We start from the raw sequence: 18,010 nt of genomic DNA on the forward strand, positions 1-18,010 counted from the left end.
GGATATCCGCCAGCCCCATCGACCCCGAGCACCGGTGTATCGAAGATCGATAATCGATCTATCCCGTTGCCGGAAGAGGCCCCCTTCCTAGTCCCATCCCCTCCCCAAAACCATCCCGCGACGGTTTCGTCGTCGCAGCAGCGACGGCGAACCGTCAATTGAGCCTGAGGCTACGCGCTAGAAAGTACCAAGTATCGAGGGTGTAAAGTTTTGGAGAGAGAGAGCGATTGTAAGAGAGAGAGCGAGGAGATTTGGGGTGAGTCCCTTATCGTAATTATTGTATTAGCGAGATCGAGGCAACGGCTACCTTCTCCGCCCGCGCATTGTTCGACATAGAGACGAGTCCCCCCTTTTCATTTTCCAAACACAAAGTTTTCCTCATTCGCGTAACGTAGACGAACTTTCCTGCGAACCCCTCCCGACCCTAGAGATTTCCCTTCCCACACTAATCCTCCTTGCGTACTCCCCCGCGAAGTATTGTACGGACGTAAGTGCCTGAGACCCATCCCCTGTAAGACACCCCCAATCACCCCCTTTCCCCTTTCTTTTGATTCAAATCGCCACAGCGAGTGGCTGGCGCCCAACGTTTGTGAGAGAGAGAGAGAATTGTAGAGTAAAGTCTGCGACAAGGAATTTTGTATAGAGTGAACCCCCCGAGGAGGGTCACACAGTATATTACATTATATCTTATGTAGATATGGTAATAATGATATTGCTATTAAATGTACATTGATCTGTGGGAATGGATATGTATATTACATTATATCTAATGTTGATAGGGTAATAATGATATTGTTTTTAATTGTGAATTACATATCTAATGTAGATATAGCACGAATGATATTGTTATTAAATGTACATTGATCTGTGGGAACGAATCAGTATATTGCATTATATCGAATGTAGATATAGTGCTAATCATATTGTTATTAATGGTGCATTGATCTGTGGGAATCCATCAGTATATTACAATATATCGAATGTAGATATGGTACTAATGATGTGATTATCAAACGTAGATTGATCTGAGGGAATGTATCAGTATATTACATTATATCGAATGTAGATATAGTGCTAATGATATTGTTATTAAAGGTACATTGATCTGTGGGAATGGATCTGTATATGTCGTTATATCTAATGTAGATATAGTAATAATGATATTGTTATTAAATGTACACTGATCTGTGGGAATGAATCAGTATATTACATTATATCGAATGTAGATATAGTACTAATGATATGGTTATTAAATGTTCATTGATCTGTTGGAAGGAATCAGTATATTACATTATATCTAGTGTAGATATGGTAATAATGACCTTTGTACTAAATGTAGGTACATTGATCTGTTGGAATGTATCACTATATGACATTAAATCTAATGTAGATATAGTACTAATGATATGGTTATTAAATGTACATTGATCTGTGGGAATGATTCTGAATATGACATTATATCTAATGTAGATGTAGTAATATTGATGCTGTTACTAATGGTACATTGGTGTGTGGGAATGAATCAGTATATTACATTATATGGAATGTAGATATAGTGCTAATGATATTGTTATTAAAGGTACATTGATCTGTGGGTAGTGATCAGTATATTACATTATATCTAATGTAGATATGGTAATAATGATGTTGTTATTAAATGTACATTGATCTGTGGGAATCAATCAGTATATTACGTTATATCTAATGTAGATATGGTAATAACGATATTGATATTCATTGTACATTACATATTTAATGTTGATGTAGTACTAATGATATTGTTATTAAATGTACATTGATCTGTGGGAACGAATCAGTATATTGCATTATATCGAATGTAGATATGGTGCTAATGATATTGTTATTAAAGGTGCATTGATCTGTGGGAATCCATCAGTATATTACAATATATCGAATGTAGATATAGTACTAATGATATGATTATTAATTGTACATTGATCTGTGGGAATGAATCAGTATATTACATTATATCGAATGTAGATATAGCGCTACTGATATTGTTACTAAAGGTACATTGATCTGTGGGTAGTAATCAGTATATTACATTATATCGAATGAAGATATGGTAATAATGACATTGGTATTAATTGTAGGTACATTGATCTGTTGGAATGTATCTGTATATGACATTATATCTAATGTAGAAATAGTAATAGTGATATTGTTATTCATTGCACATTACATATCTAATGTAGATATAGTACTAATGATGTTGTTATTAAATGTACATTGATCTGTGGAAATGATTCTGAATATGACATTATATCTAATGTAGGTGTAGTAATATTGATGCTGTTACTAATGGTACATTGGTCTGTGGGAATGAATCAGTATATTACATTATATGGAATGTAGATATAGTGCTAATGATATTGTTATTAAAGGTACATTGATCTGTGGGTAGTAATCAGTATATTACATTATATCTAATGTAGATATGGTAATAATGATGTTGTTATTAAATGTACATTGATCTGTGGGAATGAGTCAGTATATTACATTATATCGAATGTAGATATAGTGCTAACGATATTGGTATTAAAGGTGCACTGATCTGTGCGTAGTAATCACTATATTACATTATATCTAGTGTAGATATGGTAATAATGACATTGGTACTAAATGTAGGTACATTGATCTGTTGGAATGTACCACTATATGACATTATATCTAATGTAGATATGGTAATAATAATATGGTCATTAAATGTACATTGGTCTGCGGGAAGGAATCAGTATATTACATTATATCTAATGTACATATTGTACCAATGATATTGTTATTAAATGTACATTGATGTGTGGGAAGGAATCAGTATATTGCATTATATCTAATGTAGATATGGTAATAATGATATTGTTATTAAATGTACATTTATATCCAATGTAAATATAGTACTAACGATATTGTTATTAAATGTACATTGATCTGTGGGAACGAATAAGTATATTACATTATATCGAATGTAGATATGGTAATAATGATACTGATATTCATTGTACATTACATATCTAATGTAGATATAGTACTAATGGTATGGTTATTAAATGTACATTGATCTGTGGGAAGGAATCAGTATATTACATTATATCTAGTGTAGATATGGTAATAATGACATTGGTACTAAATGTAGGTACATTGATCTGTTGGAATGTATCACTATATGACATTATATCTAATGTAGATATAGTAATAATGATATTGTAATTAAATGTACATTGGTCTGTGGGAATGAATCAGTATATTACATTATATCGAATGAAGATATAGTAATAATGGCATTGTTTCTAAATGTGTATTACATATCTAATGTAGATATAGTGATAATGATATTGTTATTAAATGTACATTGATCAGTGGGTAGTAAACAGTATAATACATTATATCTAATGTACATAGATTAGCCCAAGGAAAGGGGCCTCACGGATATATTCCGAGATATTTCTCCTTCCTGTTGTTCTTCTTCTGCACAGCTAAGCTGGAAGTGGCATTTGCAGCTCGGAATAGTGCAGTTTTATCTCAAAGAAAGGGGCCACGGTGTTTCTGTATCTTTGTTATGTTGTTCCGGCTTCGGAACTTTTGAATATCTCGATATATCTCGAAAACTACACATCTGATCAAAAAATATCATAGAACATAAATAGTAGGAAACTTAATTTCCTATAAAAAAGGTCTCTTAACATTTTGCCATAGCTCACATCGTTTCCGAGATATTTGCAGATTTATTTCAAGGAACGGGGCCAAATAGCACATTTCCGTCTAGAGTTTGACGCTATCAGCGACGGTTCAACAATTACAGCCCGATTTGATCCATTTCTCGCTGTAAACGCACTTCCGTGCACGATTTTGCGCCGGTATGCGTCGTTCTGCACTATATCGGACCCAAATAGCACATTTCCCTCGAGAGTTTGACGATATCAGCGACGGTTCAACAATTACAGCCCGATTTGATCCATTTCTCGCTGTAAACGCACTCAGCTTGCACGATTTTGCTCCGGTTTGTGTAGTTCTGCACTATATCGGACCCAAAGACCACATTTCCGTCGAGGGTTTAACGATATCAGCGACGGTTCAACAATTACAGCCGGACTTTACCCACTTCTCGCTGAAAACGTACTCCCTTGCCCGATTTTGCCCCGGTTTCTGTCGTTTTGCACTATTCCGAACCCAAATAGCACATTTCCGTCGAGAGTTTGACGATATCAGCGACGGTTCATCAATTACAGCCCGATCTGCAAAACGACACAAGCCGGAGCAAAATCGTGCAAGGAAGTGCGTTTACGGCGAGAAATGGGTGAAATCGGGCTATAATTGTTGCACCGTCGCTGATATCGTCAAACTCTCGACGGAAATGTGCGATTTGGGTCAGAAATGGTGCAAAACGACACAAACCGGAGCAAAATCGAGCAAGGGAGTGCGTTTCCAGCGAGGAATGGGTAAAACGCCCTGTAATTCTTGAACCGTCGCTGATGTCGTCGTATGTCATATACAGATTCATTCCCACAGATCAATGTACCTGTAATAACAATATCAATAGTACCATATCTACATTAGATATAATGTTATATACTGATTCATTCCCACAGATCAATGTACCTTTAATAACAATATCATTAGCACTACATCTACATTCGATATAATGTAATATACCGATTCATTCCCACAGATCAATGTACGTTTAATAACAATATCATTATTACTATATCTACATTAGATATAATGTCATATACAGATTCCTTTCCACAGATCAATGTACATTTAATAACAATATCATTATTTCCATATCTACATTAGATATAATGTAATATACTGATTCCTTCCCACAGATCAATGTTCATTTAATAACAATATCATTAGTACTATATCTACATTCGATATAATGTAATATACTGATTCATTCCCACAGATCAATGTACATTTAATAACAATATCATTAGTACTATAACAACATTAGATATGTAATATACATTTAATAACAATATCATTAGCTCAATATCTGCATTCGATATAACGTAATATACTGATTACTACCCACAGATCAATGTACACTTAATGACAATATCATTATTACCATATCTACATTAGATATAATGAGATATACTGATTTCCTCCCACAGATCAATGTACATTTAATAACAATATCATTTGTAATATATCTACGTGGATATAATGTAATATACTGATTCCTTCGCACTGATCAATGTACATGTAATAACAATATCATTAGTACTATATCTACATTCGATTTAATGTAATATACTCGCGACCGCGGAACGCAAAAATATACGCCAATTCTTAGGCCTAGCCGGTTACTACCGACGTTTTATACGTAATTTCGTGTAGTTGTCGAAACCCTTATCCGATCTTTTGAAGAAGAACACGGAATTTATTTGGGGAAAAGAGCAAAAACGCAGTTTCATCGCGTTGAGGAAAGCGTTATGTAAAGCACCGATCCTACAGTATCCGAATTTCGAAAAGGCATTTACGCTTACGACCGATGCGTCGGATTATGCTATCGGAGCAGTTTTGAGTCTAGAAGTCAACGGACATGACTTACCTGTCGCTTATTTGTCGCGAACCCTAACGAAACCGGAACGAAACTATTTCACAACAGAGAAGGAATGCCTCGCGGTTCTGTATTCCATTTTACACTTTAGACCGTATCTGTATGGCCGGAAATTTACATTGGTCAGCGACCACGAACCATTGCGTTGGATCAATTCCATCAAAGATCCCGGTCAACGCTTGGTCCGGTGGAGATTAAAACTTCGAGACTATGATTACGATTTCGTTCACAAAGCCGGGAAAGACAACGTTAACGCGGACGCTTTATCGCGAAATCCGGTCATTGAAGCGGAATTAAACGGCTCAGACGAATTTACGCTCACATCATCGAGTGAAGAAACGCGGCGTGAACCATGCTCGATAGTAACGTTGGTAGAACGATTTTTGCGCGTTTCGAATTCAATAAAAGCTAAAAGAGCGAAACATGCTTTGCAATCGGCAAACATTATGCCGATATCCGGGTCACCGCGCTCGTCTGATTCCGAACCGTCGGGAGACGTGGTTCGCAGGGGGCGAGGCCGACCACCGGGATCCAAATCAAATCCAAAACCGCGGGTAATAGACCCAGATGCAATCGCTACGCGTACAAGACATCGATCAGCTGATCAGCCAGCAACTTTAACTGTCCCATACCAAAAACCATCTATCGTGATAACATCTAATACGCCTACATCGGGTTCGTCCAATGATTCTGGAAGCTCAGGTTCGGATTCCGATACCGAATCGGAACCGCCGGTTTTCCTACGCAGGCGGAGCGTACTTCCGAGCTTGGGGTTCAGCTTGGGTAACCGAGTTGTAGGAGCTCCTCAGACCCCGGGTTCCGGATGCGCTCGGCCTGACGAGGAAATATATAAAACACCGTTCTCTAGTAACACCATTCAAGAGTATTTCGACGTACAATCGGATCACGAGCGACCAGAACAGTTGGACGAAAGCGACGAAACTGATGTTGATGAGTTATATCAAACACTAGATGGATTATCCAAACTAACTGATAATTTTACAGATACAATAGTTTACCGACCATCTCACCAATCACAGTTACCTACAATCTTACCATCTACACCACCCATAGCATTGTCAATTCCACATAAACCACCGATTTTCAAACGTAAACCTGAGGAAGTGCGGGAGGAGCCTTCCGTGCCAGTGGAAACTCCGCCAATTGCCATTGACTTTGATGTTTTGACCGATACGTCGAGCTTAGAAACACCGGAAGACCGGGAAGTCAAACCTTTAAGGGTTGTACAGTTCGCTTCCGAGAATCTTACGTATTATCGTGACAATTATGTACATTTCATTAGTCGTGACCGGTATCTTACACCAACGAATAAATTATTAACGGATCTTGGCACGATTATTCTCAATAAATTCACGGACGCGGAATTGAAGATAGGGAACATAATCGTAACAGAATGCGGTAAACACCGAATATTCAGCCTCGTCGCGAAAGATAACGCGAAGGATGACCTGCCAATAACCAGGTTACGCGTACTCTTGAGGAATCTAAAACAAAAATTATTTGAATTAAAGATTAACTCATTTCGAATCTCAAGAGTCGACGACCTTACTGAAACGTTACCGCAGCACACGTTAACTAGTGCCTTACGAGAAACATTCCGACATGCTAACATCTTAGTAACCTTATGTTATGGCCGTGTTCAACTACCACCTGCGGAATTAAGATCACGTATTGTTTCCGAATTACACGATAGTTTAATAGCCGGGCATAAGGGAATAACTAAAACATACCGCCGTATCCGCGAGAGATTTTATTGGCCTAATATGAAGAAAGATATCGAAACGTACATAAGTAATTGTCCAAGCTGTCAAACGCGTAAGATCTCGAGACTTAAGACCCGCGAACCAATGGTAATCACCGATACACCCGCGGAACCCTTCGCGAAGGTTTCCATTGACACGGTGGGTCCGCTCCCTACCACTCCGGAGGGAAACAAGCATATTTTAACCATTCAAGATGGTTTGACTAAATTTTGCATCGCAGTACCACTTCCTAATATTAAGGCTGAAACAGTCGCTCACGCGCTGGTCACCAATCTTATCCTGCAATACGGTGCCCCAAAGTTGATCTTGTCCGATCGAGGGACAAGCTTTTTAAATAAAGTAATATCTGCCATAGCACAGATGTTTGGTATACACCATCTCACCACATCTGGATACCATCCTCAAACTAATGGTTCTTTAGAACGAAGTCACGCGGTTCTGGTAGATTATATTACACATTATTTGGGGGACTTTGACGATTGGGATAGGCTGGTACCGTTCGCAATGTTTGCATACAATACCTCGGTGCACGAGGGAACGAAATTTACACCTTTCGAACTGGTGTACGGTAAACGTGCACGTGCACCGACCTCGTTCCCTGCGAGCGACGATTTACCCACGTACACCGGGTACGTTCGGGACTTAAATGACCGATTGCACGAGATGCGCGAAATCGCTTCTAATAATCTGGATCGTGCGAAGGTCCGCTCAAAAACCTATTACGACGCGAAAGCTCGTCCATTTAAAGGGCAGGTAGGGGACGTGGCACACGTCCTGGTCGAGCCGCGTAAAGGCAAGTTTGGCAAAAGGTATCATGGCCCTTATGAGATAATCGATTTTACAGCTAGAAATAATGTCGTGCTGGAAGACGGGACAGGCAACATTTTCATCAAACATGTAGACAAATTAAAATTCGTAGGAGCCAAGAAAGATTGAGTGCAGCGGTTGGCCTTCATAATCGGCAATATAGTTCGACGAAGAGGGTACTTTACTCCTCAAAGGGGGGCCGACTGGCGCACTGCGTATTTATTTATATATTTAACACCTATTGTACTCATTACAGGAAAATACCGAGAAAAGCACACGTATTCAATTCGGAATTCTGTACATAAATATATGTCGTTTTTCAATGTATTTAACTTAATCTAGGATTCAACATCTACATCATGGCTTCGCGGTACGCAAACACGAGAAAGGAGAACCGAGGACGGCGCCTTACAGAGTTAACTTGGCCCCTTCACCAGGACCAAGGGCCTCTGACGCGTTCGCTCATCGCCCTTGAGTCGTCTCAGTACCGCCTGCTACCTAGCCGTTGCGAGAATGCCTAAATGAAGGATGTTGATGACCCTAAAGAACAACGAGGGCCTTTGCGGAAGGAAAACCAGTCCAGCAGACGCAGCCACATTCCTGGCAGAATAGACGACACCTACGAAGCTATCGAGCTGCGCGAATATTCGCGGCTAACTCGTCCTAAAACCTCTGGCGACTTTCCTGAAATTGAGACGGACTCTACCAATTTACACCCTATGATGAGGGGGGCGTAATCATTGGCCTCCGGTTTCACCGGTAGCATACAGACATCGTGCGCAGCGACGGAAAGGCGGTGGTGCTGGGCCTTTGGGTCGGTGAAGCGAGCACGGGTCAGAGGAAACAAGCGCCTCTGCACTCGGACATACAGGACGACTCTGCATCCATCGAGGGGCCGACACCTTGCGTCTATAAACCCATCTTACGTTAAGTTAACCACATCGCGACGCGTGGCGTGAGCAATGTGCTCAACCTCTGATATCGCCGAGGGCGGCGATAGTTTTAAGGGGGGAGGATTTGTTACGTCCGGAAAATTTTCCAAATTTGTCCGCCTCACGTTCCCTTATCAAGCCTTCGGGTTATAGAAGTCTCCTCATATAAGGGGCGTGGGGAGGGCAAATTACTACTGCACCTTTCTTTAATTTCTCCTTGACTCTGTGCTTTCCCATCAAGCCTTCGGGTTGTAAGAGACTTCTTCATGTGGGAAATGCGCAGGGAAAAGTTTGAGCTTATAATTATTCTACTTTTGTCTTTCCTATTCTTTCATTCCTCTCATACTTCTCAATTCTCTTCTTAGTTGAAACCCCTCCTTGAAACTATCGTCGTGCTCAACTGCGTAGTAATAGAATTCGAGATAGAAAAACTCGGTTTCGACCGAGGAGAGATATCGTAAACAGCGTTCGCTGCGCGGTTAGCCAGTGCTTCGCATTGTAGGGGTCTCCTCAGGTTAACTGCGCAAAAGCGTAAAGATCAATTTATCTTTAGATTTTTTACTGATACTCTCCTCTTTTCCACGCGTAGGCGCCAGTCGGTCCCAAGCCCGATCGTACGTGCGAATTGAGTGTTGCAATGAAGGTATGAAATAGCATGAAATTCAAATATTCGAATGAGTGCAAAGGGCAAGGATAGAGAACCCTCACCAGCGAACGTTAGCAACATGCGAGAACTGTTTAGAGACGAAGGGTCACACAGGGTAATAAAAGTCATTGTATCGAATTCCGAGAATTAGCTGAAACTAAGACCCAACGGTACGATTTTGAACAGGAAGAACGTTCTCGAACAAAGTTCGCTGCGAATACAGGATTTAATATTCGAATATCGAACAATTGAATACTATTGAAATTATCAGTTAAACCATCGTATGCTATTAGGATTTTTAGCGAACAACTTGCGTTACCACCGCAATTCATATTGTTGATCGATTTCTTTGCGAACAAATGATTATGAACAAGCCGATTGTTAATTAAGAAACCACGCGATCATCGGTTTCATTATCCGTGCGCAATGGTACTACGAATGATTCAATTACTTGCAAATTTATTGTTCAATAATTCTGATTCAATTTACTAGTCGATAATCGCTTCAATTACTATCTAATATCCAAAATTATCGAAACATGGAACAATCCAGAAATTCTACGGCGTAGAAACACCGAAAAGCCGTTAGACAGAGAGGGAACACCAAGAAAGAGAGAAAACATGATCTAGAGGAATTTAGCTGGCACGCGCACTTAACCAATAGCGACGCACGCGACGCTGTCGTCACGCGCTACGATTTGCCGAAATGTCCCCACGCAGGACATCGTCCTCGCGACGGGCCCTTCCGGCTAGGATCGCGATCGATTCTGATCACTCTTCGTCGAACAATCGAGTAAGTCGGGACGGGAGCCCGTGCGTCTAGAGATAGAGTTGTCGTTCGTACTTCGTTGTAATTTACCTGCGCGGCAAGACCTACGGATTAGGCAGAGTGTCGTGAGAGTGAAATTCCGGATACGCGGCAAGAACTCAGAGACGCGCACGTAAAGCCATTTCACACTATTAAACCTCTATCTTTTCTCTTTCTTTTAATCCGTTGTTCGCATAATTCGGTTGGACTTTACCAAAAGGTGGGACGCAAATCCGGATGGGTCATATATCATTGGAAAGCCCTTGACGAGAGGAACACAATGGCGTGGGTGGGAGGTGTTAAATATGTGACCTTGACCCGCTAGAGGTCAAAAACTAAGATGATTTCAAATATATATATTGAGTTTACTCAAAAGCTGGGCGGCAAATCCAGATGGGTCGTATGTAATTGGAAAGCCCTTGACAAGAGGAACACAATGGTGTGGGTGGGAGGTCATAAATATCAGACCCTGACCCGCTAGAGGTTAAAAACTAAAATTACGTTAATTTTGTTGTGCGAGAGGTTTTCGTCCAGATAGACCCGCTCCTGACGCTGGATTATGATAAAAACGCGAATGTTGCTGTGTAACGTACAAACCACCGCAGATACAGCGCCGTCACCGCCATATTTAGGTTAGGTTAGGGTTAGGTTAGGTTAGGTTAAGTTAGGGTGTCTTTTTCGAAGATTTCTCCTCGTTAAATAAAAAAAAAAAAAGTTAATGAATTTATCTGTTTTGGGGCATTTTAGTTTTTGACCTCTAGCGGGTCAAGGTCTCATATTTAAGACTTCCCACCCACACCGTTGTGTTCCTCTCGTCAAGGGCTTTCCAATGACATATGACCCATCCGGATTTGCCGCCCAGCTTTTGAGTAAACTCAATATATATATTTGAAATCATCTTAGTTTTGATCATCAGGCGAATACAGAGAAATTTAGCAACGAATATATTATAATTTTGTTTCGTATTAAACAGCGTAACGGTAAGTCGTTTATTGATTGGCAAAACGGGCGATCTGGTCCAGCCCTTCAGGGTTACGAGGATTCCTCAGGTCAGATCGTTCCACCGTACGAGGTATCGATATTATTCAATACTAAATATTATTTTCCGTTTATTACAATTTCGAAAATTCAGTTTCTTTCCATCATCCGAAGGGCACCTTAGTCCAGCTCTTTCGGGAGTTACGAGAATTTCTCAGGCTAAGGTGTACCGCGGGCGGAAACCGCCGGTTTTACAGTTAAATATAGGAAGTGGAATTGTAATAATCGAGTCACGCGACCGGTACTCTAGTCTAATGTTTCAAATGTGATATCAGAGCGTTTTATATTTATATATATATACCTTGTTAACTAATCTTAAGCATCTTTACACTTGTTCACCTTTTTGCAGAACTGGTAATTTTCAATTTAACGAAATTTCTAAATTATTGAACTCACACTTTTGGCTATTATCTGATTTTCATTCACGATTAAACCAGTTTCATTTAGTTAAACAGTTTCCATTTATTTCGAACACACCTCACACGTTTCAGTTAAAACACGCCTACCAACATACCCAGATTCAAGGAGGGTCCCGTACGGGACTAAGCGTTGAACGAACCCAACGAAAGGCTAATAATTATATTCTTTTAACATCTTATCAATTTTGTCTTTCGTCTTTTAATTTGTCGAGAGCGTTAACACGCTCGAGACTGGTGGCAGCGATACCAACCATCGCGCTAAAATAGGGAAGCAGGAATTAGGGGTTGAATTCCAACCAATTAATTGAAATTTAACTACCTATATCTCCACTGTTTATCTTTCCTTTTTACGTTGCGCCGTCACACGCGCGCAACGTAACAGTCGTTTTAACTACTATTATTTTATATTTTCTAAAATCCAAAACCGGCCACGTCTGCTTGGAGCGACTGGCAATTGTTTCTAAAATCCAAAACCGACCACGTCTGCTTGGAGCGACGAATAATTGTTTCTAAAATCCACAAAAACCAACCAGGTCTGCTTGGAGCGACTGGCAATTGTTTGTAATATACAAAACAAACCGACCACGTCTGCTTCGAGCGACGAATAATTGTTAGTAAAAAAACAAACCAACCACGTCTGCTTGGAGCGACGAATAATTATTTGTAAAAACAAACCAACCGCGTCTGCTTGGAGTGACCAATAATTGTTTGTAATAAAAAACAAACCGACCACGTCTGCTTGGAGCGATGGGTAGACCTACAAAACATGTATCCCGTATGAGGAAGTATCATGCGAATGAATCAAACGACGCCACGCAATTACGTCTGTACAAAAATTGCAAAAGAAATACAGAGACATGATGTCATGAAACTATTAACGAACGCCATTTGAGATTATCTGAAATACGAAAATATATGCGTTCAAAATTATTGCGTGAAACGATAGAGGAGAAGGAACGTCGCCCAACCATAATTTATAATCGTTTAAAGAACGAATCTGTGGAAGAACGATCACATAGGCTTAGATTAATCAGTAGGCGCCTAGCAAACGAATCTGCTGAGGAACGGTCACGTAGATCGAGATTAATCCACAAGCGTTTAGCGCACGAATCTGCTGAGGGACGATCACGTAGATTGAGATTAATCCACAGACGCTTAGCGAACGAATCTGCTGAGGAACGATCACGTAGATTGAAATTAATCCATAGACGTTTAGCGAACGAATCTGCTAAAGAACGATCACATAGATTGAGATTAATCCATAGACGTTTAGCGAACGAATCTGCTGAGAAACGATCACGTAGATTGAGATTAATCCACAGGCGTTTAGCAAACGAATCTGCTGAAAAACGATCGCGTAGGCTGAGATTAATCCACAGACGTTTATCCAATCAATGTATTGAAGAACGTTCACATCGTCTAATGCTCATTAAAAATCGTAATCGTGAAGTATTATTAAGGGAAAATACCGAAGCAAAAAATACACGTTTAAGAAATATGCGCGAACTAGCTAAAAACCGGCGGAAAGAACGTTTCCTCCAGGAAGACTACTTTGAATCGGCTATTAATATTTTTGCTGATGTACCGTGTGCAGTGTGTTGCAAGACTTTATATCCGCAGCAACGTTACACTTTACACACGCAGCCTTTGTCTGGTCTAATTCCTGCAAATCTAATGGAATCAGAGAAGATAACATGTTCTCGTTGCCTAAATAATCTTAAAAAACACAAAGTTCCATCACAGGCATTTTGGAATAAAATGGAACTAATGTCTGTACCTCAGGAAATAGCAGATTTATCGGAAATCGAGAAACAAATGTTGTGGTCAGGTAGTTCTATTTGCCCGCGATATCTTCGAAGTAGCCGAGCAACTTCCAGTTCAATTAAACCAAACCGGTATAATGATTGTAATGGAAAGTTACGAAAATTTGGAGCGACAGCGACAATCTAAAATTGATGTCGGAAAGTTTCGGGTAGCCTTACAATGGCTATTACAAAATAATGCTTTGTACAAAGACGTACAACCATGTTTTTCAAACATTACCAATAATATTTTCGAAATAGCTCATGTCATTGAACAGCCGGCTATTGTAACAGAGGAAATTGAAGTTGCACAAAGAAATACTGACCCAAACAGTAGATTTGTAGACGTTGGTCAGAATGTAGCTATTTTACGAGGCAGGTTTCATCAAGCTAGCGATTGCTTCGGTATCGAATCTCGTGGTAAGCAATGTACTGGCATAGCTGCAGTTACATGTGTTGCGTTTCATTCCCTTGATCCTAGTATGTGGTGTACTAGTGATGTCGATTATGTGGTTATAGTAGGAGATAAATATCATCGGGATTGCATTGAAGCGCGAAGTATTCCTAACCCCAACGAAATCAATGTAGACTATTTAGCCGCAACTGAATTATTGCCACATGTAACATTTAATAATAGGCGAGTCAATATTAACGTTGATTATGAAATGTCGGTAGATGGTCACATTGATATTGATAACGATGATGATGGATTTCCAAATTTAAAAAATGGTTTGATTACATTTTTCCAACGGTATATGTACGGAATTCTTACCGCGAATCTTACATCAATAGCCGTATCATGTAGCAACCAATCGGAGACCACCTGCTATTGGTTGTTTGATTCCCATGCAAGAGGTCCAAAAGGATGTAAAGCACCGTTACGGGGCGCCTTATGCTGTATGAAATTTACTACTATTGATGCTTTACACGCCACCTTGCGTCGTAATTTGTATGCGAAAGATGGCAACAGTAATGTATTAAATATCTACTCATTAACACCTGTAACAATTGCATCCGAGAGAAATAGATCTTCACTGGTAGAAAGAACGCAACATCTATCAGTTGTGACCCCACGAAATGAATCCGACGAAACACGAATTATTTTCGAAACAAGCATGTTACGTTCGATTGACGAAGGTGTTCCCAACATCGATAATATCGTCTCTGTCAGTAATAATAATAATAATAATAATAACGTAGAAAATGACCTGATACAACTGGCAAATATACATAGAAAAACAGCGCCTCCTTTGAACCTAGAGAGGGAGAGAAGAATTGAAGAACTGTGTTGGTACTTCCTGTTTCCAGATGGAAAAAATGGATTCAGAGAGCATCGAGACATTCCAATAACACCATTAGATTACTTCCAAGCACGTATTCTGAGCAATGACAAACAGTTCCAACGAACAGATTATCTGTTCTTCGCATTATCTGTGGTTGAATATTACCGCGTAAAAGCTAGCATCTCAGTGTCATGTAAAATGCGCCAAGGTGAATATACTCCAGAGGGATTAGTAGACAACATACATCTCACAATGAGAAACATAAGAGGTTCGGCATCATACTAGAAACGATGCTGTTCGGAATTAATCGCCATGGTCCGAAGTCTTGGACCGCCCACATGGTTTGCTACGTTCTCTTGTAATGATCTAAACTGGCCAGATATGTTGAAGGCATTACTACTATCCGAAGACCAATCAACGACCGAACTTGAAAACCTAACGTTTGCAGATCGACTACAGTTGGTTTAGAGACACCCGATAGTTATCGCAAGATAATTTACGTTTCGCGTAAACGCGTTAATGCAGTATTTAAAAAACTCGCATTGTTTAGGCGGCGTTGTTACCGATTTTTGGTATAGAATTGAATTTCAAAATAGGGGAAGTCCACATTTGCACATGCTTATTTGGTGTGCAAACGTACCTGATTTCCTAACCAACGAAGGCCAATATGTTATTGAGAAAACTGTATCTTGTTCATTGGACGTCGAAAATCACTATATGAACGATATAGTTCAAAAAGTCCAAATTCATAAACATTCTCATACATGTTACAAAGATCGTAATAATCGTTCTTGTTGATTTGGATTCCCCAGACCGATAAGTGAAAGAACGATGTGCTTAGGCCCAGATGTCACACTTGCGAACAATGGACGTTTCTGCGTACTTAAGAGAACAGGAAATGAAATCATGGTGAACAATTGCAACCCAACTTTTTTAAAGCTTTGGGAAGCAAACATGGATATTCAACCATGCGGAAATGTTACAGCTGTCGCATATTATATTGCTAAATACGCAAGTAAATGCGAGCCGCAGGACACAGGAAATATTATTAAAGAAGCCGTTTTACGAGCGAAACGCCGAAACGATACCATTCGAAATCAATTATTTTCGGTATCTATGGCAATTCTATCTCAACGTATGGTCAATGCTATAGAATATGCTTATCGATTATGCCATCTGCCTCTTAAAATTAGCTCGCGAAAAGCTGTATTTATAAACAGCTGTCGGCCTGAGCAGAGATATAGAATTCTGCAATTTGAAGAAAATGGAACATCATTTTTCAATAACACATTCGATCGTTACGTAAAGAGGCCAGACAACCTAGAGAACTTGAGTTTAGCCGAATTTTCTGTCCGATATGAAACAGTTTCAAGTGAAATATGGACAGAAGAGGATGGCGACGCAGAACTTAGAACTGACGATGAAGAAATTTCGAGATCGAAGTTTATAAAATTGAAGGACAAGACCCAAATGCGAATAAGAAATAAACCAGCTGTACTCCGCCACCGATATTATACCCTGAACAGTGATAGAGAAGGATACTTCTACAACTTAATAGTGTGTTACATTCCATTTCGTGATGAAAGTACACTTATGTCCGAAAACGAATCTTCGGAACAATGTTTTCTTCGACGGCAATACGAGTTGAAACCTATGTTGGGTAACGCAACCGTCGAACAATTTACTCACGCAAAGCAAATTATTGAAGCGGCGCTCGCCCAGGCTGCTGCTTTAAATGTTGTACACGAAGAAGAAACCAATGAACATTTAAGAGATCCAGCCGGAATTCATGCCGACGAAACAATATATTATGATCAAGGTGATTTATATGAAGATCAACAGCAAGAAACAATTGCAATGACAGAAAATGTGTTCCTTAATTGTATTCGAAGTCTTAATATTCAACAGAAAGACTTATTAAAATCAGTTTCCGCAGTAATTGAGAAAGATATTGAAAAAAAAGATGATAATGAAAATACGGAACAAATGTTGCTTTTTATTACCGGAGGAGCTGTGGCACATCGTTCATTTTAAAATTACTTGTTGAACACGTTAAACGCTGCTATAATCCTACAGTTGATATGATGATAAAACCATCTTTCATTGAAGTAGCTTCTTTGACTGGCGTCGCTGCCCGTCAAATATTCCGAACAACTCTGCATTCATTGTTCTCCTTGCCTATTGAGAAACGGACTGCAATGACCTATCGACGACTGACAGGGCAAAGGCTCGACCAAGAGAGACGAAAGTGGCGTCATACAAGGTGGTTGATTATCGACGAGATATCAATGGTATCTTATGAGAATTTGCGAATAATTCATTTAAGATTGCAAGAATTCAAAACAAATGATAAACTATTTGGTGGCGTAAATGTACTTCCCTTTGGCGATATCATGCAGTTGCCTCCAGTAAAAGGACACCGGTGTTTTGTACAGCCACATTGGTGTACTGCAGAAATTAATTTATGGCATCAATTTTCATTCTGCGAATTCACCATTAATATGCGACAAAGAGATGGCGTTGAGTTTATCGATTTATTGAATAACCTTCGGTTTGGGGAAGTGACAACTTCTCAACTGGAAATATTATGCGAACGAAGAAGAGTTCCTTTAACCGGAGAGTTCGTGGATGGTGCAGCAGTAAGAATATCCCTAACGATAAAATTAGTGGATGAATATAATTCAAAAATGACTGATGAATTAGCAAAATCACATCGAATGTACGTTATTGATGCAATAGACGAATCCCGTGAGGCAGCTACATATGGAAAAAGACCACCAGAAAATGTCATACCTGCAAATGTAAATAATTGTGGCGGACTGTTACATACAATAACGTTAACTGAAGGATCGCGAATTATGCTGCGACGAAATATATCAATTCCTGATGGTTTGATAAACGGCGC

This window comes from Osmia lignaria, chromosome 16 (genome assembly GCF_051020975.1).
Source record: "Osmia lignaria lignaria isolate PbOS001 chromosome 16, iyOsmLign1, whole genome shotgun sequence".
Lineage (NCBI taxonomy): Eukaryota > Metazoa > Arthropoda > Insecta > Hymenoptera > Megachilidae > Osmia > Osmia lignaria.